General features: G+C 41.4%; 1 non-coding gene across 1 annotated transcript; it reads right to left on the minus strand.

Moving 5' to 3' along the window:
* Nucleotides 1-8,163: 8,163 nt before the first annotated feature.
* LOC115939788 (U6 spliceosomal RNA) lies at nucleotides 8,164-8,272 on the minus strand. Its single transcript, XR_004074562.2, has one exon. It is a non-coding gene; the product is annotated as a U6 spliceosomal RNA (small nuclear RNA).
* Nucleotides 8,273-27,556: the final 19,284 nt, after the last annotated feature.

Consider the following 27,556-nt stretch of genomic DNA (forward strand, 5'->3'; position numbering starts at 1 on the left):
CATCTCCTTATTAACAACTTATTTAATATATATATTGTTGATTCATTAATATTGCATTCACGGCCAAGAGCAGGATAACTTATGACTAAATGAAGGTTATCTAAACATGTATTTTCTCCAGAAGGCACATCACAGCTCTCTTACGCTCAGGAACGCTAGACAGCTCTTCAGCACTATGTTTGGGGACCATTTTAAACTGCAAAGTCACCAACAACGAGCATAAAAATGTGAAAAACTTGGCACTAAATAGACTGCAGAAAGTACACTTGTTTACAATGTGAGAGCTAAAACAAGAAGGCAGACGGTCTCTTTGTTCGACCTCAGCTGAGAACATATGTGTTGAGTGACTCAAAGTTTTGCTACCCTGTATATGTTCACCAATGACTACGAGAGCACAGCCAGTCTCAATTTGGGGGTCACAAGTCAATCTTAGCAAGTAGGCAAGTTCACAAAAACAGAATCCATGAATAATGAAGATCGACTATACTCCCATGTGCTACATCACCTAATTCTTATAACAACCCCATAAGGTGAGTATTTTATTGTCATTTTATAGAAAATAAAAATTGAGATTTTGAAAGTGTAATAAACTGCCCAAAGACATAACTAATTAGTGGTAAGGCCATGGGGTCAGCCTGGTTGCAGAGCCATGTTGTTGCTCTTGCTGGGTCATCATACTGCTGCCCAGAAGAAGGAAAGCCTATGTGGTACCAGTTCTCAACTTCTCTGCCTGGATTTCAAGGCCCTGCCCAATCGGATTGCTCATGGCCCCTCCCACCCTCCATTCCTCCCATGCTTGAGACAACCTCCTTCCCAGTGAGCAATCTCTCCTGCCTGTGTTCTGCCACCATTTTTAGTTCTACTTCCACACCTACCTGCTATGCTTTTCCTTTAGGCATCTACTCCACATACTTAAGGCTGGTTAGGAATTGGAAGATTATCCAGTCCAGCCTCATTGTTTTCAGATCAGACCCAGAGATATTCATTTATTTACCCAATGCTAGTGAGAGTCAGAGTCAGGACTTGAACCCTGATGTCCTGACCATGAGGCAATTATCTCTGGGATTTCTTCACTTTTCCTCCCACCCCAAAAACAATTACCTCCAACCTCAGAAAGCAGTGAAGCAGGGGAGGGGCAGGAGGAGAGGCAATGCCAAGCAACAACACTCAAGGATGCTTTCAAATTATTTCAAAGGGCTGTTAGGAAGGGACAGAGTGTCTGCAGGTCAGGCAGCCTCCTGCTTTCTAAAAAAAATCCAAGAAGTCATTGGAGAGTAATATCATAAAGCATCTGGGCTTTGAATTTATACAGCACTTTTCATCTCTAAAGCTCAAGTCTCCTTCCAGACATTATCTCATTCTTCTTCCCGGAACACCGGCAGAAAATGGTTGCAAGTATCATACCCATTTTGCTGATAGAAAAACTAAGCCTCAAATGCTGTAAGGGATTGTCTTAGAATTAGGCCAAGTAAAAATCTCATTCTGCAGAACCAGAGCTAAAGCTTAGAACCAGAACCAAAACTTAGTCTGTTGAATCTCATTCAAGGCACAGAAACAAGTGTCTAGAAACAAGACAGAAGCAACAGGGAAGAGAGGATGAGCATTTGCTAAAGACTCGCTATGTGACAAGTATCTCATGCAAAAAATACCACTGATACTTGGCATCCATCCTGGGGAATATGAAATGTTATTCTCATTCTACAGACAGGGAAACTGAGGCTAAGAAAGGTTAAGTAAGAAGGTGTTCAACGTGGAAATTAGCAATTTGATCGTAGCTCTCCATGACCCCAAAGCCAGCATCACTTCTGAAGATGCACAATGCCTGGTATTTGCAAAGCGCTGTGCTAGCCTCAGTGGATATACAATGAATCACGAGATGGACATCTAGCAAGAACTTACTGCATGTCAGGCCTTAGAGACCCAAACATAACTAGGACACACCTTCCAGGAGTTTACACTCTATTTGAAGAGAGAAGAGAAGCATGCAAAGAATAATTCGGAAAACACTCTTTCACTTATTCAGGAAATTTTTCTTGAGTGCTTCCTGCGAGTCAGGCATTGTGCTTGATGCTAGGGATTCATTAGGGAGCAAAAACACAGTCCTTGCCTTCACGTACCTGGCCACAAATGATTGTCAGCATAATCCAAGAAACCCTGTATATCTGGGCAGTCACAAGAGAAAGAGGAAGAATTTGACTCAATGTTTGTTTTAATCTCAGAATCCACGCAGATTTAATGTCCTACTTTATAACATATCAAGGTTCATTTTAAGGTTACTATGTATTTTGTTATAAATCCAATAGATAAGTTCCTTGCCTTCCTTTCACCAATGTTTTAGGAAGAGTTAGGACTTCAGGATGATGTTCATGTTGACTCTGGAGCATAAAATAACTCATAGCACATAAACTATACCACTGGATGTATAAGCCAATTTATTTTTTTTAATTTTATTTATTTAGTTATTTAGTTAGTTAGTTAGTTAGTTATTTTATTATGTTATGTTGGTCGCCATACAATACATCATTAGTTTTTGAGGTAGTGAACCACGATTCATTGTATAAGCCAATTTAAAAGTGCCTGGCCCATAGTTCAATTTCCTCAAAGGGCATTTTGAATATCTTCAGTGTCTGTTATGTTCTAAGCGCTGTGCTAAGTGCAGGAGAAACCAAAAAAAAATGGTTAGCAGATAAGACAAACTCAAATGATTTCTATCCAATGAGGTAAGAGCCATACCCAAAGTCTCCATAGGGGGCAAAAGGAAGAAAAAGAGTAACATCCAGCCCACATTAATAAGCTCCACGTTCCCTCCATATTTGTACATTATAAGCACACATTTTTGGCTCATAGAGTCACGTGAATTTTGCCATAAGCTTGCAGAATATTTGTTCCTTGAAAAGCACATGATTGCAGCTGGCTTTGGCAGCTCCATGTGAGGACACAGACATGGAGATCTGTTCTCTGGACCCTGATGTCTGACTAATTGTTTCTCTGCCATCCATCCTTCTCCCCAGCCCCACATCCTGGACCTGCCCCTTGGTAGCACCTACAGGAGTGGTCACTCTCCCATTCCCCAAGCAAAGAGAGTTTCTCACACCGATCACAGTATGAATTTCTCAGCTCTTGACTTTTTGGGGGGTTAATCCTATTACTTTCTGGGTTGGACTGACAACTGCCCAAGAATGATTTCCTCATGCTTCCTGGGAGATGGATTCTCCAGCAAGGGCCTCTTTCTATGTTGCCACAGCCCGAGCAATTTAAAACACAGCAGATGAATCATCACATTCTACCTACATCCAAATGCTTTAGTTTTCCTGCTTGGTTATAAGCTGTCCCAGAAACCTTGGTCTCCCCGATCTTTCTTCTCTCATGTATGCTCAAATTCAACTATCATTAACTGAGAACCTACTATGGATTTTTTCTGTTTACAGGTGTTATTCAATTATATCTCCAGAGAGCCCTGAGAGGTAGATTATTGTTGTCATTTTACAGATGAGCTCCCCAAGACTTAAAGAAAATAAGCTACTATCCCAGTTACTAATCAGTGGTGGACCCCCAAATTCCAACCCATGTCTCCAAACTCCAGTGGTGGTGTTCTTGTCTCTTAATGGCACTGCCCAAACTTTGGGATGACTGGGAAGATGGATGGATGGATGGATGGAAGGATAGATAGATGATAGATAGATAGATAGATAGATAGATAGATAGATAGATAGATGATAGATCGGTAGATAGATGATAGATAGATAGATAGATAGATAGATAGGAAGACAGAGATACAGATACAGAGATATAATTTTTTTTTCATTCCAGGGTCCACCCCGAAACTACTGAATCAGAATCTCTAGAGATTCTTAGGCAACTACCCCAGCTGTTTCTGCCAACTGGAATTTATGAGCCCCTGCAGGACACCACATGCAGTTTCGTCTGAAGCAAATTCTTCCTTTTAAGCACACAGAATGGGCAGTGACATGAGTAAGGCACAGGAAAGAATGTCTTTGCCTAACACTTTCTCTTCCCCTCATCCCCACAAGTGTCCCTTGCAAAAGCAGGCAATAGAGAATGCCAGAACACATGTTAGCCACCATTAATCATTCAGTTTGTTCAGCAAATATTCATTTATTCAGGGGTGTGCCGGACCCTGCTTTAGATGAAGAGGCCACTAGAGAAAAGGGTTCAGTGCTGCCTCCATGTAAGAAAAATAATGATGATGGTCTGTAGTTAAGGAACTGTCACTGGGGAAATGTAAAAAGTGTTGTGGGAGCAGAGGGGCCTTGGCAGAAAGAAATCTTTGGGGAATTTCTGTCTGTGTTCTTCAGAATGTGGCATGCAGCACAAAAAGAGAACCTGAGTGGGAAAGAAACTCAAGCAAAGGAGAGAGATTTTACAAAAGTCTTTGCATTGACTTTTCTTCACGCCACTTAACCTGGCACAAGACCTTAACTGGATGGAAGAGATTTCACAAAGGTGTTGATAAATCAAGACATGTTTGTTTTATTTTTACACATGGAATTTTGAGTGATTTGCTGTTCGCCTCCACCCTTTTCCATCCAAAGTCATTTTGAATCTCAAATTCAGCCCTAAGTGAACTGTGAACTGGGTGACTCTTCCTCAGATGTCATAAAGTTATCCCACTACAAAGAATGGGACTGACGCCAATAAACCCACCCCTTCTTCTCAGAGGTCCAGGGTGAATCCCTGCGAAGTGGAAATGCTAGGGATGGCACCTCGCAGAATTAGACTGTCAGTCTTCTGGTCACAGTTAGGACCCCAACAACTGTCACATTGAAGTTTGTCTCTTCCCACCCTCAGGCTCCTTCTTCCCCCATTCAGGGGCTCATTGCCCCTCCCCAGCCTCCAACTAAGTGGCTTGTGTGTTCTCCTTCACTCCTGACTATGGGGAGAGCGCTGCATCCAGAAACAGCCTTTTGCCTCACCATCTGACTCTGTAGTTCACCTTGCCTCCTCCGAGAAGCCCTCCATATCTCCACTATTATTTCTATAAAAGGGCTATCTCATTCTCTTCCAGCCCACCCGCCACCAGAGGCTTCCTTCTGAAACATGAATCTCCCTGTTTACCATCTTCCATCTGCTCCTTTGCTTGGCATATTATGTCAGCCTCAACCCCAAAGGACATTTGGACTGTGCACATCCCTGCCATTCCCACTGGGCTGCCTGTGAAAACCCATGCTTGTTTGAAAGTTCTCTGTGCTGTTTGTCATGCCACTGTCTCTGCTTCCAGTGACATCTTCCCCATCAACACCAGGAGATCACCTACTGAACTCAAGGCTCCATGACTGAGTCTGTCTTGTTCTAGCTATGTCCCTAGCATCCAGCTCTATACCTAGCAAATTAGCAGGTGCTCAAGAATATATATGAAATAAATGAGTGAGCAAATGAGAGAGCAAGAGAGGAGGAAGGAATCCTTGATGAGCCAGTGCTCATGATGAGGCCTCTCCCAGATGCCCAAGGACAGTGCCACCCTCTTTCCTCTGTGCCCCCACAGCAGTCAGACACCCCTGTTCTGTCACCCTTACCACTCATATGGCACTGGGTACCAGCTCCCCTTGCTGGGCACAGTTTATGCCATATTTCAGTGTCATATGATAACCACGTAATAATCACTAACAACTAATTTTAGGGACCCATTTGATCATATACTTTTCCTCATCCCCTCACCTCTTTCTACAGCCTTGCCTGGCTCCCCACCTTTCACCTTATTCTTCTTGTCTTCAGAATATTTCAGACCTCCTCCCTTTACCCCAGTATTACTGGCCGAGATGCCTTCCCCTGCACCTTTTCCTCTGCTTGCCTAAATCCTCTACTCCTCGCAGCTAACAGAAGCTATCCCCCTGACCCTCCTCACCATACAGGAACATTCCTCCTGTGGCTCTCAGGTCACTTTCAGGTCTCTTTAATAATGATAATGATAATCATCATCGCTACCATTTTTTGAGTACCAGAATGAATCACAGTTGCTTTATAGAGTACGTAAACATAGGCATTTCTGTAATCTTCCACACACCGTTCACAAAGACGAGAAACTGAGGCACAACCAAGTTAAATACCTTCCTGAGTGTCAGGCAACTGGTAAATGGTAGGGTATTTAAACCTGGCCATTATCCATTCCTTCATTCATCCATTCATTTCTTCATTGAACAGAGAGTTACTGAGTGCCTGGGGGGTATTATTCTCAGACTTGGACACACTTTGGAGTGGCAAACATAACCAGTTCTGCTGTTCAGACAAAGTGAAGGCAGACAAAGGAGGGAAAGCAGAAGGGATTATAGACTGACTCAAAATCAAGCAAGGCAGGCAAAGGGGAAGAGCATGGAGAGGAGTTTCAGTTTCAGATGAGAGCCCTGAAAGGAGAACGGTTTGTAGGGAGTAGCTTCCCTCCTCCAGGGCTCCTGGTTGAATGAACTCCCTGAATGAGGAATGAATGTTGAGACTTGTTTTATTGGTATTTACAAAAGTAGGTTTTAAAGGATCAGCGATTTGCAGATTCCACTTGGATGCGTCACACCCACCTTTCATTCATCACACCAAAGAGAGCGGGGAAGGTGAAGGCATGGACTTTGAAAGCCTACGTATTGTGAAAGGGGCAGCCTGGGATTCAGTGAATGATTTTTCCAGAAGGAAGGCAACAGTGGTGCCCTGGACAGGTGTTTATCTCTCTCTCCCATCTTCCAGTCAGTGAGGTGCTTGGCAGTTCACAATTTTAGGCTCTACTCAATCAGGGTTGGTTCTTAGCAAAGATCACCTGTATTTGGAATTACCTTCTTACCTGTAGGTCCTCTTTTTCAGTAGACTGTCAATTCTTCAAAGACAGGGGCTGTTCTATTCATTGTTCCCCTGCTTCTGTGCCCCGTGAGGCACCTAACACCGCACTAATAAGAGCTTGTAGGAAACAAGAGAGGGATAGAGGGAGAGAGAAAAAGGAAGGAAGAAGAAACAGAAGCAGCAAAAGATGCCTATTTGATATTTTATAAGCTAGTATTAACAGAATCCACTTGCAAGCAAGAGTTCTGTGTTCGAACTCCAGTGTTGTCAGTGTTTGTACATCAATAAGCAGGTTATGCAGACTCTCAGAGCCTCAACTTCTTACTCTGGGAAATGGAAATAATAGTGCCTACTTCATCAGAGTGCTCAGGAAATTGAATAAGGTAATGTGTTGGGCAACATTTTGTAAATTTGCCCAGCTATATACATTAAAATGGTATTGAAAGATGGTTTGACAAGAATTAGATGCTCTTTAAGACTTCATTGAACTGCCATTGGAAGTTGAAGCTAGGAGTGGCTTTTACCAGGATGTTGCTGGCTTATGGGGGCCATGTTCCTTTTCAAGATGACTCGGGTGACCAGCAAACACATTCTCTGTAAGGTTTGATATTGGAAGAAGAGATACCTGGAGTGTGGATTAAAGAGAAAAGATTCCAAAATGCCATTGTCAACAGCAACACTGGTTGTGTTTGACAATGAGTGAATTCTTTCACTTCTAGCAACATTTATTGAACTCTTACTGTATACATGGCATTCTGAAGCATACTGATAAGGAACAAAGAGCAAAGATCATTAAGATTCACCTCATCCCCCATGATGTTCAGTCCACTTTCTTCCCTACAACTGGTTTCTCTCTGTGCCCAACAAGAGGTTAGGCAGAGCTATCTCAGACTTTCTACCATGACCTTTTGCAATTCTATAATGCTTGAATGTCAGGGTTTAAAGAGTAATTGTGATTATCTTCTTCTCGATTCTTCTGAGATAAAGTTATTTGCTAGGAATCCCAAACTGATGTCAGCTCCAACAATAGCATGTATGCAATTCACAAAGCACTCTCTAATACATTTGCCTACTGGATCCTCACTCCAACCCTGCAAGGGAGTGTTCTTAGACTCCTTTACAAAGAAATAATGGAGTCTTAAAAGGACTAAATTATAAAAAAAGAAAGAAAGAATAAAAATAAAAGGACTAAATTATTTGCCCAGGTCACTGAGAAAGAAATTAGCTGGGTTAGGGCATAAAACCAGATTTTCTATTTCTTTCTTTCTTTTTTTTCTTTCTTTCTTTCTTTCTTTCTTTCTTTCTTTCTTTCTTTCTTTCTTTCCTTCTTTCTTTCCTTCTTTTCTTTTCTTTCTTTACTGTCTTTATTTTAATTCCATCTAAAAAAATATAGAATGCTTACAGATTTTGTGTCATCCTTGAGGAGAGGCCATGCTAATTTACTCTGTATCATTCTGATTTTTAGTATATGTGCTGCCGGAGAAGCCAGCACCAGATTTTCTATTCTTAAACAGGATTTTTTCTATCCCCTTTTCTCTGCAAGAGCTTTTCTGACCAGGTGATTGAGGAACATAGGCTCAGGGAACCTGAATTTAGCCAGAGGTCAATGGGACCCTTCCAAAAACCTGCCGTCCCCCCTCAAGCACTTGAGATTCCAGAGTGGGTTAAGTCTTCCCTGGCTCAGTCCCAACAGACATTAAATTCACCTGTGCTTGCTCTGAAATAAATCAGTGTCCTTTTCTGCTGCTGCTGTTGTCTGGAAATAATGCAAATGCAGTGGGCCTGCACTGACATTGTGCTTCCCTGGAAGGAGACACATAATAAATTGTCCCTTAATACTGTTAAAGAGACACTTTCCTCTAACTCAGGAGCTTTTGAGGTTGGTCTGTGCTACTCACCCAGCGAGGAGGAAGATATGGTGCCTTGTCACTGGGCCCAGTTGTTCATGTGACCTCTCAGTGCTCTTTGGTTTACTGCATTGCTAAGTTCAAGGATATATTTCCCAGCCCCCAAGTCAAGTCATAGGACTTGCTGGTAACCTAGACTGGTTTCCTTGTTTGTGATTTGGATTTATTTTATTTTATTGTATGCATTTAAATGTTTGCTTATTTGGATGCTTGAAAGCCGAGGGAAACTGGAGCTCCTGGTCCATGCCATTCATCTTTTGGAAGAATGCCAAAGCTGTTTCCGCAGAGGACAGAAGGCATTGGGGTCCCCTGCAGGAAGCCACTGCTGCTCCTTAATTGTTTGTTAGAGGAAGAATCAAGGGTAAAATTTAAAGTAAATGGCTGGCCGGGTTGTACTAATTCATCAAAGCATGCTTCAAGTCAGTAGTCAGAGCATGCATCAGCCCCTGGCACCACCACTTTCTATGAAAGTGGAAAACCCAGCAGACCTCCAAGCAGATGAAATCATTAGGAGGCATTCAGCAATGCTTGAAAAGCAAAGAGAGAGGAGGCAAGGATTTCTGTGCATGCTCCACTTTGCCACATGGGAAAACACCAGTTGTCTGTGACCTAGTTATCTGGGAGAGATACCCACAAAACTGTTCACTGCATGGGAACCCCATCCTCCAGTGCACCCTGTGTGCTCAGAAAACAATTAGAGCTTCCTACTTTGATTCTATTCCTTTTGCTTAGAGTTTTTTTAGTTGCAGTAAAGACCAATCCACTTAAGGTAGCTTAAAAAAAAGGATAATTTTATGGGGATAGACCATGGACAGAAAATAAAACCCAGGTTCATTAGAAATTGGAAGTAGGAACTGGAAAGTTTTCAGAAAATCTGTCAGCATTTCAGTTCTCTCTCTCTCTCTCTCTCTCTCTCTCTATATATATATATACTTGGTCCCTTGTCTGTGCAATGCTTCTTTCTCCTGCTTCTCTATGAAGTCTTCCTGCTTTTAGGCATGCAGTCATTGATTCATTCAGTAAATATTGAATCCTACCACATGGCTGGCATTGCTCAGGATGCTGGGGATACAGCAATGAACAAAATAAACAGAAACCCATGCCCTTGTGGAACACGCACTGCAGTGGGGAGGCAGACTCTAAGTGGTACAAATAAGTACAGTGTGTTAGACAGTAGTAAGTGCTTAGAAGAAACAATCAGGACAAGAAATGAAATGTTGGGACAGCAGTTAAAATCTTGCAGAGGATGGTCATGGAAGACCCCACTGGGAAGGTTGTTTTTAAATAAGTACCTTAAGGAAGTAAGAGAAGTAATTCCACAATGACAAAGCACACTGGGCAGAGGGTACAAAAGGTACAAAAGACCCGTGGTGTTTCAACAAGTGACAGGAGGCCAGTGGGGTGGAGAGTAGAGAACTAGTGAGAGATGAAGTCTATATTTTGGAGAGACAAATCACAGATGGGGGCTTTGGCTTTTGCCCTGAGTGAGATGGGAAGATCCAGAAAGCCTACCTCAAGCTGAGTGACCACATAGCCCACTCATTCCGGTGGTTGTTTCTTACTGCTAACTTATTATTGAATCGAAATCTCTTTGTTTCCAAAAAAGAGAATCTAAGGGCCATTGACCCATGCCCAGTCTGCTTCTGCAGTCATCCTGAGTTCTCAGGGTTTACCCACATATTAATCCAGCTAACTAGGCTAAAGCCCCACCTAGTGATAACCAGTGACAGCCAGTGTCTGTATACGTGGATGCCATTTCTATTTCTGCCTATTTCTCTCAAAAATGCAGAGCAGTGGGGCCAGCTAGTCAAACTTCAGGGATATGGAGACCCAGCTATGTCTCTTACTCAATCTCTCTCTCTCCCCTCTCCTTCTCCTCAATCTCCTCAAAATACATAAGGAACAGTGGAGGGACTCACAGAATCTTGGCTGAGTGAATGAGTTGGCAAGTGCTAATAAGAATATCAGGACCTTAGGAAACAGATATCCTTTTAGAAAATTCTGATTCCCAAAAAGATTTTCACATCAGATCTTCGACAAAGACAAAATTAGAATATGTACACTCTCAGCAATCTCCTTATCCGAAGAGTCCTCAGATGTGGCAGAAGGATCCACAAGAGTTGTAATGAGCACTTGTGAGGGGGTGCCAGTCATGTTACTATTAATAGATAGCATACTAAAGTTGGACATGTTTTTGAATAAATTAGAATGAATTAAATATTAACCCCAAAATAGCATCCTTCTCACTGCTATCATCCAATGTGCCTTCTGAGTGGGAGAGAAAGGGTGGAGCTACAGCTGGACTGCAAGAGCTGTACATAACCCTAGATGTGCCCCCCACACAAACATCTTCCCTTTTGTGACTCTTGGTGGAAAATAGTATGAGAGCCACTTCCAGGGGGAATAAGACTGGTGCAGAAGGGTTGCGGGACAACCGCCATTTCTTTCTCAAATGACCGCCACGAGGACAGGCATGTTCTAGAACTTTCTTCTCCCCAATTCTAAGAGCCCTGAACTCGTGGAATGGCCAAATAGATGATGATCTTTTTCTAAGAACGACTCCAGAATGGTTTACTGTGTCATTCTCATAATTATATGCAAGAAAGTTACCATCTGTAGCTCAGCCGTGGCTCTTCACATGGAAGAGGAAATGACTAAATATATATTTACATAGCTCTCATGAATATGCATTTTTTAAATGCACAAATATGTACAATTACTTGATAGACTGTTTTGGTTCCTATCTTTCGAATATTTAATACAACCATAAATGTTTAATTCATATTTACTGGGTTGATTGAACAGTTTCAAAATTATGCCAAGTCTTGCTAGAAACGAGATTGAATGTCTCTAGCATATTTGTGCGGCAGGATTTGGCCAGCAGAGGCCACACTGACTGGTTAAGTGATGGTTTTCTTGTAAAGAATATTGAATAAAGCTGCTCATGGAAATCGACTTGGCTGTAGCTGAGAGGAATGGCCCTGCATTTACGTCCTATGGTAGCTTACAGAGCCCTTCATCATTTGGCCTCCCTGCCACCCCTTTGCCGCTCTTTCCACTCTGTCCCTCATCACTCAGCCACAACAACTCACATTCCACCTTAAGTCCCCGGCACCAGCTGTGTCCTGTGCCCACAATGCTGCCCACACAGACCTCAAGCCTGTCACGTGCTCATCGAAGTTTATCATGATCAACCCTTTTACAATCGCAGGGCCCAACACTGTTGAGGGCTCCTTCTGCTCCTTGGCTTTTTTTTCCCCAATTGTATTCACCTCTCACATCAAACAACATTGGCTAATTTATAATGTTTAAGATTAATGGTCTGTCTCTGTCTCCCCTCGCTAGAATGTAAACATCATAAGAGCAGAAATCTGTTTTATGCACTGAATGATCCTCCAAAGCCCAGAATGGAGCTGGCACTTCAGGGAACTACAGTGGAGGGAGGAAGAAATGGAAACCAAGAGTTTTGGGTTCAAATCCAGCATGGGAATGAGGCAAGGACAGAGCAGAACAGCAGCAGAGATCTCTCCTGGGTACAGGTGAAGCCTAACTGGCCAAATCTCCACAGAACTGGGTCACCCATTATTTAGAGGATCACCTCTAGGGGTAGCACCCATATGGAAAGGCTTTTGGTCCTGTGTACATGTGAAACAGGGGTGTCAGCATCACCTCCAGAGAGAAATCTGAAAATTAAATGACATAGGGTAAGTAAAAACATACCCATCTACGAGGATAGGGAGGAAGTAAAAAGGGAGTAGGCTTCTCATTAAGTAGGGGATTATTTTCCTAGGGTAATGCTTACCCAAAAATTGTTTACATGCAGCCAAATGCCAGGAGAGGCTATAAAACATGGCTTGTCACTGTAGTGGGGACACAAAGCACTCCAAAATGTAGCCACTGCAGCAGATCCATTTTGCAATAAAAGTATTAGGAGGTCACACCTCCCTGGGGTGAAGTATCACACATACCCAACAACAGCAAATAGGGAAAGGTATCCCTACAACTACAGAAAAAGAGGGGATGAAGATACTAGATCCTACAGTGTGTATTTTTTTTGAGTAGTTTGTGACAGATTGAACCATATTTATGACATAGAATTCATCTAGCATATCAGCCAAAACCAAAATCAAGGGATCATTAAATAAAGGGATATGCAGGGGCGCCTGGGTGGCTCAGTCGTTAAGCATCTGCCTTCGGCTCAGGTCATGATCCCAGGGTCATGGGATCGAGTCCCGCATCAGGCTCCCTGCTCCGCAGGAAGCCTGCTTCTCCCTCTCCCACTCCCCCTGCTTGTGTTCCTGGTCTCGCTATCTCTCTCTCTCTCTGTCAAATAAATAAATAAAATCTTTAAAAAATAAATAAATAAATAAAAATAAATAAATAAATAAATAAAGGGATATGCAGTTGAATGGGACAAGAAGACAATGTGAGAATAACAGAGAAACAGAGGATAAAGAATAAGAATAAAAATAAAAAGGAGGGGCTCATCCTAGAACCAGGATAGAGACACCTCCCTAATTCTCCTGTCTACGGATGTCACCAATATTCTGGTGAAGAAAATTGGTGGTAATTACCAGAACCACACACTCTAGTTACAAATGAATAGTATTTATAGCTTGTCATACATGTGCGGGAATGTTTAAGGGGATGTTTAGTGAACTGTAAATAGCGTGGGTTCAGTTCTGCCCAGCTAATCCTATATGCCGTAATTATAAAGCCTCAAGTAAATACAAACCCTTCAATTATCAAGAAGAGATATCTGAACCAAATAGAACCAACTGACAGTAGCAGTCAAACTGTTGCCCACAAGGGTGTGGAGAAAGAAGTACTTCCAGACCCTCTTAGAGCATTATAAACTGGCTACAAGAAAGTACATTTCTGGGAACTAATTTTGTAACTATTTTTCAAAGACTATAAAAATGTTCATAATATTTATCCCCTACTCCTCTCTATCCACCCTTGCAACAACTTCTGGGAATACAGTCCACAGAAATAATACAAAGTCCCCATAGAAACGAAGTGATTTGCTCACAGGTGTTTGTGACCACACTGTTTTGGATAGTAAGAAATGAAAAACAACACAAACATTCCATTATTATATGTATGGTTAAGTATATTATGATGCTTTTGTTTTTATTACTCTGAGTTTATGGAGATAGCTTTATGAGTTTTGAAAAATGTATACAGTTGTGTAATCACCACCACTACCCAGATATAGAACACTTCCATCACCCCCAAAATTTCCCTTGAGTAGCCAATTCCACCCCAGGAAATCCGCTGCTAAGATTCTTTCCCTATGGTTTGTTTTTTTCCAGATCATTACATGAATGGAATCACAGAGTACATAAACTTTTGCATGCCTTCTTTCATTCAGCATAACCCATTAGAGATTCATCCAAGCTGTTGCTGGATGGAATTCTTAATACGGATGCATTGATATTTGTTTATTCATTCACTATCCCCTTCACTTTTTAAAACTTTCTATTTTGAAATAATTACAGATTCATGATCTATAATTATTAACTCTCTAAATTAGAGATTTGAGAGATAGGGCAAAGAGGTATTCTGTACCCTTCACCCAGATTTCCCTAATTGTTACGCCTCATGTTATGTAACTATGTCAAACTCTAGCGAAACCAGGAAATTGCCAGAAGTACACTGTGTGTGCAGTTCTTCACCCTGTTATCACATGCCTAAAATCCCCTAAGCACCATTGCAATCCCAGAACTCTTCACTCACCACAGAGATCTCCCTTATACTTCCCCTTCCTACTCACACACCTCTACTTTTACTCCTTTTCACCCTCTGCCATCAATAACACAATAGTTTTAGATACTTTCTGCTTTGACGCCCTTCAATAACCACATCAGACAGTGTTATCATTTTGGCTTTAACCATTAAACATAATTGAGATCTTTCAGGGAGAGAAAGAAAACCTGTCACGTTTACACACATTCCTGCCTTTTCCATTTACTTTCTGTTGAGTGGAATTCCTTTAGAGAATTTGCTTGTGACAAATTCTCTCAGTTGTCCTTCATATATCTTTGTTTCCCTTCTGTTCTGCAAGAATATGTACTCGGGGTATAGAATCCTGGGATAAGAGTTCCTGTCCTTCAGCACTTAGAAACAAGATGCCACTTCCTTCCAGCCATGGAGATGGCTTCTGATGAGAAATATGTTGTCATTCATATCATTTCCCCCTAGAAGTAACTGTCAAATCTCTCTCACTGACTTCAAGATTCCATGTTTCCAGAAGTTTTTTTTTTAATAAACACTTTTTTTAAGATTTTATTTATTTATTTGAGAGAGAGAGAGAATACAAGTGGGGGGCAGAGGGAGAAGCAGACTCCCCGCTTAGCAGGGATCCCAGAATCCTGAGACCATGACCTGAGCTGAAGGCAGACGCCCAACTGACTGAGCCACCCAGGGACCCCAGTTTCCAGAAGTTTTATTATAATATATCTTGGCATGGGTATCTTTGGGTTTATCCTGTTCAAGTTTCACTCAGCATCTTGAATCCATAGATTTATCTTTTATCAAACCTGGGAAATTTAGCAATCATTTCTTCAGATACTTTCTCAGTTCCCCCTTCTTTCTCCTCTCCTTCTGAGATGCCAATATCATGAATGTCAGATCTTTTACTTTAGTCCCACACATCCCTAAGTCTCAGCTCTTTTTTTTTTTTCTTTCAATTCTGTTTTCTTTCTGTTGTTCAGACTAGGTCATTTCTATTGTTCTATCTTAAAGTTTTACTATTTATTTTGCCTATCCCTCCATTTTACTGTTGAGTTCTTTGGTTTTTTGTTTTTGTTGGGTTTGGTTTGGTTGGTTTGGTTTGATTTTTATTTGTTTGGTTGTGTTTTTTTTCTAAGATTTTGTTCTAATATTTCCATTTAACTATTCTTTATATCTTTAATTTCTTTGCTGAGATTTTTTTTTTTAATTTTTTCAATCATGTTCATCATTGCTCATCAAAGCACTTTTATAATGACTGCCTTAAAATTCTTGCCAGATAACTCTAACATCTTAGTCATCTAGGTGTTGGTATATCATGACTGTCTTTTCTCATTCAAGAATTTCCTGGTTCTTTGATTTTCTTTCTTACTGAATCCCAGATATTTGGGGATATAAGATTCCTGGTCTTATTTAAATCTTCTGCTTTAGCATGATCCTCCTGATACCAAGCCAGAGGGAGAAGGGAGACACCACCTGATTCTGCTGGATGGGAGTGGAAATCCAGGTGTTCCCTGACACCCAGGAAGAGGGAGGGAGCCTTCCTTCCTGCTGGGCAGGGGTGGCCCCTCGGCCTCTGACCATTCTGACAGGCAGTGGGCAGTACAGGGCGTGTGAGGGTGTGCTCATTATTGCCCAGCAAGGATAGAAGTCCCAGGTCCCTACTTAGCCTTCTCTGACCCCACCCCAGCTAGGTGAGGGTGGTAATCAAGACCTCCCATACAACCTCGGTTAATAAGGTGGCATGAGGCTGCTCTTTTCCTTTGGTATTTGGTAACCAGTATCTAAAAGTTTTCTTTCTTGCTAGGCTGCCCTTTCTTAGAGAAAGCAATCTTTGCTTGGGGACTTTTTGTCTGAATGCACTGGCATTTCCAGGATGCCAGTTTCTCCAGCATCCAGTCTGGAGATACAAGGCAAAAAATAAAATCCAGAGAACTCATTGCCATGTCATTTCCTGAGTCCTGAGGTCCCTAACCCAGTATGCCTACTTTTATCTATCTCTCAGAGTCCTCTTATATTTGTTTGATGTGTAAACCCAGAGTTTTAAGCTATACTTATCCAGAGACATAGGGAAAAGTACCTATCCATTTCCTTTCAAAAGGCTTTTTTTATAAGACTATCCTGGAGTACAAGAAAATAAAGATACAGCAATAAGTGAAAAAAAGATTACCAAATTTTCTGCCTAATGTGGTTACTGACAATTTTTTTAAAATCACAAGTGTGCAAGAAAAAAGACTGGAAGGAAATATACCAAATGTTAACGGGCACTGAGTTAGTAAAACAGAAAAAAGGGGAAAGCTTTTCTCTTCTACTTTCCAATGTTCTATATGATAGCAATCTTATATTAAACAGAGGCACCTGGGTGGTTCAGTCAGTTAAGCGTCTGCCTTCGGCTTAGGTCATGATCCCAGGGTCCTGGGATCGAGCCCTACATCAGGCTCCCTGTTCAGCAAGGAGTCTGCTCCTGCCTCTTGCTCATGCTCTTTCTCTCTCTCTCAAATAAGTAAATAAAATCTTTTTTAAAAAAAATATTACATTAGCCATACACATCAAAGGAATAATAGAAATGGTTCAGTCACTCAGGTATGTAAAGCAAAGACTGAAAAATGGGACCTGCAAAAAGCCCCATTCCAAGCTGGCTAAGTTACACATCCATAAAACTTCATTACAAACCTCACTGCTTATGAAGTATATAAAGGAGAGGTAGGGTTGTTGCTTTATGTTGAGCAAATCCAGCAGATTTTTGAATGAAGAGAGTAATGTGATCAGTGGAAAACAGTTTTATGGAATCAGCAGAGAAAGAAGTGATGTTTTATATTGAAGCACGTATTTTCTGGCGTGGGCCCACAATAAATTGAAATCGACACCAACAGTTGGCTCAAAAATAATCAACTACAAATATGCTCAACATATAAGCATTCTTGTGGACAAAACCACAAGGCGTGCTCTCCATTGTTCCTAACAGCTCTTTAGAAGTCACCAGATGCAGCTCTAGCTAAAATAACCCAGTGAGGTACAAGTTAATTACATAGCTACCAGCAAAATCACACACATTTTTTGCAGTAATAATGTGGTAAATAAATACACGCTCACTCCATGGGAAATGGTGGCAATTATCGGGAGCACATGTTCATACCATCATATTGCTTACTGATAACTGTGCGATTAACCCATGGTAGCATGCTAAAATGGATATTTATGCTTCTCTGAGCTTCGTGTGCTATGTGGAACGCATGTGAAAAGCACAGATGGGGAGTTTCAAGGGTGAACCTCAAGCATGTGAGCATTTTTTGAGGTCACAGCTTAGTCCCCAACCCTCCCCAGAAGGGGGCTTTAGGGTTTTTTTAATAATGTATATCTATTTTTAGTCAATTGCTTCACATACAATTAATGCTCAATAAACTCTTCGTTAAGTGAATTAATAAAAGTTAACAAAAGATTTGTGTGGCGTGAGTAATCCAAAAGGAACAAATAAACCAGAATACCTCATGTTTGTGTTGGGGATTCAGAAAGAAGCTTTGGGTTTGAAATCAGAAGTTCCTAAACCAAACACCAGGTCTTCCGATTCCTAATTAAGGAATTTCAAACAAATTACTTCCAGCCTTTGAATTTCAGTTTTCTCAACTAAAAAAGGGAAGTTAAGAGGTTTGTTATGTGGCTCAAATGAGATAATGTGCAAACACTTGTAAACCAAACAAAAAGTATACGCATAGGAAATAGTCTTGCTAAGGTGCTACTATTTCAAGAGCAGCAAATCCAGACCTTCCTTCAAAGAAGCACATACTATCTAAGGACCTCTCACTGGTGGCAAGAGATAGAGGGGAAAAGAGTTGGCACAATTATTAGTCAAGAGGGTGAGGGGTAGCATAAAAGGGTGATCTGTAGAGTGAGTGATCCATACAAAAAAATTTAGACATATTGGGTCCAATCCAGAGTCAAGCCTATGGCAGCAAGTTCTTAAAAGTACAAAAGCAGTGAGTTTTGTGACTTCCACACCTCTATGACATACACATCAGCTCAAATAATCTATTTTTCTCATTTTAATGGACTCATTTGGGAGGAACAATACACTTTCTAAATAATGAGCATAGAGGAATTGTTTTAAAACATGGAAATTTATTTCTTACAAACCAATAATTCCCATATCTCTCTCAATTTCTGCTTCATCCCATCAAGAACAACACACTGATCTTCAGGTGAATTGCAGTCAGAGAAAATGCACCACATCTAGAAGAGCTTTTGTAAGTCAGGGAGGACTCAACAACTAAGTTTTTCTTATTTATTGCAATTCATCGACACAATAGAACCTTTTATTCAATATGAGTAGGTCCCAAAGTTGGCTAGTTAATTGAAATATTTGTTAAAATGGGCACACATCTTTTACATGTTTTATTTTCATTGAAAATATATAAATGTTCATTTAGTCACCAACCTTTTAATGTGAGGACAAGGGTTTTTTATTTATGGGTCAGGGATTGGAGATCAAATCATGTATCTTCTGTAAACATAACCATTATGCATGGTCTACAAGTCCTAATATTTCCTTGGAGTGGTGTGACATCAAACACTTGGGAAGAAATCTGAGTACAGATCCCTTGTCAATTCCTATGAATGTTTTCCCAATGATTTATAGTTGTCTCAATCACGCCTAACTCAACAGCAATTTTACGAAAAAATTGCCTTTATCAAGTCTTTCCAGAGCATTTAGTTTCAATTTCAAAGACACATCAATTCTTATTTTGTACTCGTATGTCATCAGTTTATATAATAATGAAGTGACATAATTACAACAAGTAGTTTAGCTGATATAAACAAATTTATGCATAAACACAACTCAAGTGCAGAATAAGTCCTGGTCTCCACTTTGCCTTCCCTGACAAGTACAGAAGTACAGAATAAGAAAAGAGCATTTCTTAAACTACAGTAAACTAAACTGAATTTTTTTCAGTTCTTTCCATTTTCACCACCCTGTACAAATATATGTGCTGTCTACTTATTGCCACTATCAGGGATGGAGTCTCTTCCTCTCCCTTACGAGGTAAGTAACTTATCTTCTTTCTCTGACAGCTGTGAGATGTGCCTCTGATTTGCTGTAATAAGATACATTTTCATACTAGTCATTATTTTTAAAGTAAATTTTCATTTTAGAATAGTCTTAGATTTAAGGGAAAATCACGAAGGTAGCCCAGAGCTCCCATATACCCCACACCAGGTTTCCCTTCTCATTAACCATTGCTGACTTTTTATGGAACCTTGAAGCATTTTATTTGGAACCAAAGACTCTCCCATTTTATAGAAGTCATCAAAATGTGCAACATTTCTTTTATACTGTTATTATACCTTTTTTGTATGCCTCACCACAGCGACCAGAGGTGTGTTCACATTTATTGTCCTGATTGCCCAGCACCCTTTCCCTCTACAACGGGACAAGCACCTGATTTCCAGTATGAGGAACCACCCCACCCCCACTCACAGTTTCTATCATGCAGGTGGGGTGATTCTAGGGGTGGACAGGTGACCAGGCCTGGCTAACCAGAGCACCCTTCACTGTGGCCCCAATAACCAGGGCACTGTTAGGGTAGATTATAGACCCCTTGTGGGAGCAGCCTAACTGAAAATAAAAAAGCAAAAAGAGAGAGAGAGAACACAAAAGAGTATTCCAAAGACATACTTCTTCAATCACTGGGACTATCTCAGTTTTTACCTGTGTTCTAATGTAATAATGAAATTTTCTTTCACCCTCAAAAGTAGTAAATGATACAACCTAATGAGAGGCCTGGATTTATCTATGCATGAAGTCAGCCACCTCCCTGGTTACATGAACTAAGAAATATTTTTCGGAAGCAGAGAAAGAAGATTGGCTTAAAATAATTTCATAAACAGAGCGCCACTTGCCCTGGTCCTCACCATACATCCATGACTGCAATCAAGAAGTCTAGTTGACCCTTGAAAGTCCATCCATGTATAACCTGCATAGACTCAGCTTGAACATTTCCTTAGAAGAGGTACATACAAAGACCTAGACGCAAGAGAGGGAACAGTATATTTCAAGAACGAAAGGGATCTCAACAAGGCCAAAGTGGAATGAGAAGTTAGAGGGGAGGAAAGCAGGGGGCTCACCTACAGCCTTTTATGGGAGCTCGGGCTTGGTTCTAAGTCAATGAGAACCTGGCAAAGCCTTCAATCCATACAGAGAGTCCTGGGTCATTATTTGTTCATTTTGCAAAGGCCACTCTGCCTGCATCAGGAGAATGGAAAACAGGAAGCTGACCCAGGAAGCAATGATGTCTTGAGTTGGGGCCTCGGTAGTGGTGATGGGAAGAAATGGATATATTGGAGATCTATCTAGGTGGCTCCCACATGTCAAGCTTGGAGTCTTGTTAATAGAAACCCTGCTTGAACCTAGTCCCCTTTTCCCTATTCAGACCAAATCACTAGGGTCTGAAATCCAGGCTTGCACAAATCAATATTTGTTCAATTAATGAACCTTAAAGTTTTGGTGGTTGAGAAGAATTGAAGAAAACAAGGCACCTCAAAATTCTCTAATAAACATATCTTGTCTCTGTTCCCAGGGTTTATGCACTAACAGAGGAAGTAATCAGGCATTATAGACATCACTTTGGCCACCTCAGATTTCTTGGGCAAAAGCAGAAGTCATACTTTTAAGATTTTCAACTACTTTATTAAGGGTAATTATTTGTATTCCCTTGCCCTTCAAACAATACAGAATCAGTATTTTCTTGGTTCCGTCGATACTAGATAGAGCTATTGACTCTCCTCTTTTATGGCACTATAAAACATGTTGTACTGAAATAAAAGTTTACTTGGCAACTAAGAATTCATGGGCAAGACTTCCTGCTGACTTTTCAGAAGTCTGGTCACATGTGTTGCTGCTTTTGTTGATGGCAGTGTTTCTTAACTGTCCTTTCCAGAGGATTCTTTGGATCTTTGGATTCTTTGCGTGTGTGTGTGTGTGTGTGTATGTGCTCATCCATGAGCACATGCATACATATGCTGCAGAAGAGAGAGAAAGTGTACCATGTGTACATGAGTAGTTATTTTTCTGCTAAATTAAAACTTTGCCAGAGTGACAGCCTACACTTATACAAGTTGTGTCCACTCTGCTAACTTCTATTCAAAGCAGCCACTGACCATAAAACCATCTTGTTTGCTTGTTCCACAGAGGCAAAAGTTGTTGTTTTTTCCTGATGGGAAAGGAACCCTTGCCAAATTTCTCCTGTGCCTGAAAAGAATAGACAGAAGGTAGAGAGTACCCCAAAAAAAGACATTTAGCCAAGGCACTAGGCTCAAGACATTGACTTCGTGGTTCTTTATTCCTCAGACTAACAACATTTGGGTTTCAGTGTCATGACACTGTGAAGCAGTGACTGTGAAGCAGTCTTTGTGCCCAGCTAGACAGAGAGGCATCATGAAAAAAAAATGGCCTCTGGAGTCAGAAATTCCAGGTTTGGTTTCCATCAGGATCACTTCTTGGCTGTGTGGCTTTGGGCAAGATGTCCTAGCTCTTTTGAGCCTCATTCTCCACATCTGTGAACTGAGGACAACAAATGTTGAGGGTAACAATATCTTCCTTGCTGAACTATAGTAAAGAACACATGATCTAGTGATATCAAATTGTATCTGTGAGGAAATGGTCTAATTTCATTCTTCTGTATGTGGTTGTCCAATTTTCCCAACACCATTTGTTAAAGAGACTATCTTTTTTCCATTGGACATTCTTTCCTGCTTTGTCAAAGATTAGTTGACCATAGAGTTGAGGGTCCATTTCTGGGCTCTCAAGGCAGAGGATCATAGGGGAAGAGAGGAAAAAATGAAACAAGACAAAAACAGAGAGGAAAACAAACCATAAGAGACTCTTAATCTCAGGAAACAAACTGAGGGTTGCTGGAGTGGAAGGGGCTAGGAGGGATGGGGGGGCTGGGTGATGGACATTGGGGAGGATATGTGCTATGGTGAGCGCTGTGAATTGTGTAAGACTGATGAATCACAGACCTGTACCCCTGAAACAAATAATACATTATATGTTAATAAAAAATAAATTAAAAAATAAAGTAAAAATTAAAAAATGTATCTGTGAACTATAAAGAACTAGAGAGATATACCTTGTTATTGCTCCCCAGTTTTGCCCCTTTTTTTTCCCAAAAAGGAAATGGGGACCCAGAGAGGGAAAGGATTTGTCAAGGTCAGCAGCCTGACTACCCTCTAGAGTTCTGCTCCCAGGTCAGGAAAGTTTCGCACCCACAAAGGATTTCCCAATTATTCAGACCCCCTCCAGAGGGACTAGCTTCATCCACGGTGTCCCATTCAAGCCCGGGGAGCCTCTCTGCTCACTAATCCAGCAGTCAACATTCAGATGGGGAAACTTGGAGCATCCAGGCTTATCATTTCTGATTTTAAACCCAATCACTTAACCAAAGACTAGAAGCATTTCTTTTCCCCAGCCATCTCATCCTCAGAATAATCACTGACATCACCCAGGTGACTGAGGTAGTTCCAGTTTGTCCAAGATTGCCCATCTTCAGCACTGAAAGTGCCGTATCCCAGGGACCTCCTCAGCCCTACACAAACAGAGACAATCACCCTCAGTTTCTACATTTCACCAATGTCTACATTGTGCAGACACTTTCTTGAGTTCTCAATATTCTACGTGTTCCTTCCAAACAGTCTGTGAGGTGGGCATGGCCACTTCCACTTTACAAGATGAGGAACCCCAGTTTGAGGGATCCAGTAACTTGCTCCAGGGTACATGGCCCACATGTGTTAGAGCCAGAACCCCCCAGGCTCAGTACCCTCTGAAGCCAGAGTCTGTGTTCTTTCCATCACCCAATGCTGGCTCCCAACACACCCTGAATGTTCCCTGGAAGAGGAGGGGCAGGTGGCTTTTACACTGCCTATTTTATGATCAACCAGTCATATCAGTTTTGGACTGACTGGAAAGCACTTCTAGTGTTTAAACCTCAGTGTTTTAGTGAAAAGACCAGTGAAGGAGCTTAAAGATCTCCATTTGAGTTTCTATCACTCCGCTTCCTGACTTTACTTCTTATCATGTGAAATCGAGAGAGTAAGACCTGCATCAGAGTAACACCATGAGACTGTAGTAAAGTAAGCATTATGAGAACATTTTGTAATGTGAAAAGCTAATACATTTGTAAAAAGGGATTAATTTATTCACAGTTTAAATATGTCATTGAAGACTTATATGGTGTCACTCTTGCCAGCTAAACAAAACAAAGGAACAAAGAACAAAGACAAATGTGGCACCTGGGTGGTTCAGTTGGTTGAGCGTCCAACTCTTGATTTTGGCTCAGGTCGTGATCTCAGGGTTGTAAGATCGAGCCTTGCATGCTCAGTGGGGCATCTGCTTGAGATATTCTCTCTCCCTCTCCCTTTGCCCCTCCCCTGCTTGTGTTTTTTTTCTCTCTCTCCCTCTAAAATAAATAAATAAAATCTTTTTCAAAAAAGAGAGAGTCAAACAGACAAACAAAAAAACCAGACTCTTAAATACAGAGAACAAACTGGTGGTTGCCAGAGGAGAGGTGGGCAGGGGGATGAAGGAAATAGGTGAAGGGAATTAAGAGAATGCTTATATAGCACAAAGAAATGTATAGAATTGTGGAGTCATCATATTGTACACCTAAAACTAATGTAACACTGTATGTTAATTATACTTCATTAAAAAATAAATAAATACTCTATCGGCCACTACTTTTATTTCCAAAAATGCATTCCACTACTGGAATTTTCCAGATACCCTTAGCAGACACCTGTGGTTGCCTACACAGCAAGTCTTCCTTCCTTTTTTCTAATAGGATCCTGATTTCCAAGTGAGACCACCACTCTTCCCCATTTTGAATCAGGGGCTTTTGCCAATGAGTGCATGAGTCCATCAGTCAGCATGACATCTGCTGGAGATTCTGGGAAACAGAAGTTCCCTTCATCTTTCTGGAAAATCTTCTCTCTTCCCCACTGGATATGAACAAAGCCATAGCCTCCAGCTGCAGAGGTATTGGTGGGCAGAAGAGCAGAGCCTAACTACCGTGGAAGCAGAACCAAAAGAATGGAGAGAGAAACAGGACATTGGCCACGTCCATTTATCCTTTAATCAAGTCACATACAAATTCCACATTTGCCTGTTAATGGCCAAGTGACCTTGGAAAATGCCCATTAACTTCCCTGGGCTCTTGTTTCCTCCTTTGTGTAACAGTGATAATTGTGCTCTCCTCATGGTGTTGTGGTGAATGTTGCATTAGATGACAATCACCAAGGCCCAGAACAGACCTGGAAAATATTAAGTGTCCAGCTGATAAAGGCTTTCTCTCATGGCCCTGCCCCTAAGGAGAGGACTAGACCAGGATGATATAAGGAGAGGCTTTGAAAATAAGATTCTTGTTTGGAGTTTGATAAGAATCAAAGCCCTTCACTCCTGCTACTTTGTGCAATACATCACCTCTGAAAAGGGTGGGGGCAGGGCATGCTCTGCTAAATTATTTCTTATTGTCTTATTTTCATATCTGTTTGCATAATTCAATTTGCATTTTCATTTGCATATTAATTTCCTTTCCAAGAACAACCCTGGACCAATATGCAACAAAGTGTGTGTGTGTGTGTGTGTGTGTGTGTGTGTGTGTGTGTGTTATAAAGTGTGCATTTATGGAGAGGGCAGCTGGGAGTCTGATAAACAGCCAGCTAGAAACACCATTCCCGCAGTTACAGCCATCCCAAACCTCCTCATTTCCAGTCTGTTTGACCATATACTAAGACCCTGGTCCTGCTCAGGGCAGAATTGTCTAATTTTAATGTAAGCCTTAGAAAGGAGAGAGAGAGGGGGAAAAAAAGAGAAAGAGAGAGAGAGATCTTTATTATTAGAGGAGACCAGGTCTTCTCTTGCTGTTCAGATGTATCTGGGAAACTCAAGGGCCCAGCTGGCTCCTTCTCAACAACAGCAGTAGATAAGGAAGCAACATGTCTGACCTATTTGAACATCATCCAAAAGGAAATCCTCTTCCCACCTGCAGGAAACTCCAAGACTACATCTGGCAAGAGAACTCAGCAACAAGAGGCAGCTACGTTTGAGGGCAGGAGCATAAAATCGGCAATTTGCAGCCAGTTCTGTTCCTACTGCATATTTCCCCTTTTCCAGCCCCAGGGTCCCCAGCTGTAAAATGGGCTGTCACAAATAATGGGGAGTGAGAACTAATGTTAACCTCTGGTCTGCTGCTTCCAGCACAATCCTGCAAGCATCTGTCCCAGACCCACAGGACAACAGGGGGTGCAAAACCAGCAGGAGTGCCATAAACACCCCAGTACTCCTTCCAAAACCCCTCCTTTTGTTTCACAATTCTTTTTTCTTTCCCCCAGCAAAATCCTCTCCATCTCCCAACTTGGATGTTGCCTCTTTTGTGATGTCTTCACAACATTCATTACCCAGGCAAACCCAGGCATTCTCTCCTCCCTGTCCCATACTGCTCTAAAAGTCCACAAGCCCCTGAAAGATCCTGATACATTTCTGCTTTCAATGCCCATGTCCCCTGCCAGATTATGAGTCTTCAGCTGAATGTTGCAGAGTCTTTTCCCAAGCCACTGGAGAATCAAAGTTGAATAAGATGAAGAACCTGCACTGGAGAAGCTCACAGTCTAAGGGTGGATACAGAAGGGGAAATATAATGACAAAAGAGATCAGAACAGACATAAAGGAGAGAAGTAGCACAGAGATGGAAGGGTAAGCTCTGTTGGAGAGGGGTGAGAGGCATAGGGAGGCCTCCCAAAGAAAGGGTTAGGATCTACTACAGCATCTCACACAACTGCTCCCCCAGAATGCTTGCAGAATGAATGAATGATATCAACACCCAGTTTTTTCCATTCTCTGAATATTCTGGACCACAGGGACATCTTATGAAGTTGCTCCCAGCCCCATTCAGTTGCTCTAGCAATAAAAATCAACTTGGAACTCTGCAAATCTATGCCGGCATTTAACATTTTAGATTCGAATGGAGGGTGCCAGCCATGTGGCTGAGATCAGATCTAATTCAGTGTTCAGCCTGGAGACTCATTAATTATTAAAGAATGATTTTGCTTTGCTACTGCGAGAGTTTGAACTGGCATCATCTACTCAAAGACTGGTGTTCAGCTAGGCTCAGCATTAATTCATTTAATGGTTCAACAAGAATGTATTGACCACCTACTGGGTACTGAGCACCATTCTAAACACAGAGATAACTACAGGTAATAAGAAACTAATCAGATCTAGTGGGGATGAAAAGCCTCTCTTTAACTGTCTGCATGTTGCAGAAATCCTTTCTATGGCTAGATACTCCCAGTTTGTCAATCCCAGTATTGATTGAAAGTCCCTGTAGTTCCCAGCACACACAATGCAGAGCATTTCTTTTGTCCTTTGCGCTCTCTCTACCTTAATGCCACTCTCTCTTCTCCCTCAAATTGCCTCCCTCTTCCTTGAGATTCCTCTGTGTTTCCTCGAGATTCTAACAGAAACTCCATGAAGGCAAAGAACCTTATCTGATTTGTTTGCTGCTGTGTCTCCAGCACCTAGCCTACGGCCTAGCATATTGTGAAGGTTCAATAAGTATTTGTTGACTGAATATATGGCATGATGGATGATAAGATGAAGGCATCTCCTCCTCCAAAAAGCCTTCTCTGATTCCAAAGCTGGGTTTATTTATTTTTTTTATTATGTTCAGTTAACCAACATATAGTATATCATTAGTTTTTGTTGTAGTGTTCAATGATTCATTAGTTGCATATAACACCCAGTGCTCATCTCAACATGTGCCCTCCTTAATACCCATCACCCGGCTACCCCATCCTCCCACCCCCCTCCCTTCTGAAACCCTCAGTTTGTTTCCTGGAGTCCAGAGTCTCTCATGGTTTGTCTCCCTCTCTGATTTCTTCCCCTTCAGTTTTCCCTCCCTTCCCCTATGCTCCTCCATGCTGTTCCTTATATTTCAGATATGAGTGAAACCATACAATAATTGTCTTTCTCTGCTTGACTTATTTCACTTAGCATAATCCCCTCCAGTTCCATCTGTGTCAATGCAAATGGTAGGTAGTCATCCTTTCTGATGGCTGAGTAATATTCCATTGTATATATAAACCACATT

This window comes from Leptonychotes weddellii, chromosome 4 (assembly GCF_054177405.1).
Source record: "Leptonychotes weddellii isolate Sample4059 chromosome 4, ASM5417740v2, whole genome shotgun sequence".
Taxonomy (NCBI): domain Eukaryota; kingdom Metazoa; phylum Chordata; class Mammalia; order Carnivora; family Phocidae; genus Leptonychotes; species Leptonychotes weddellii.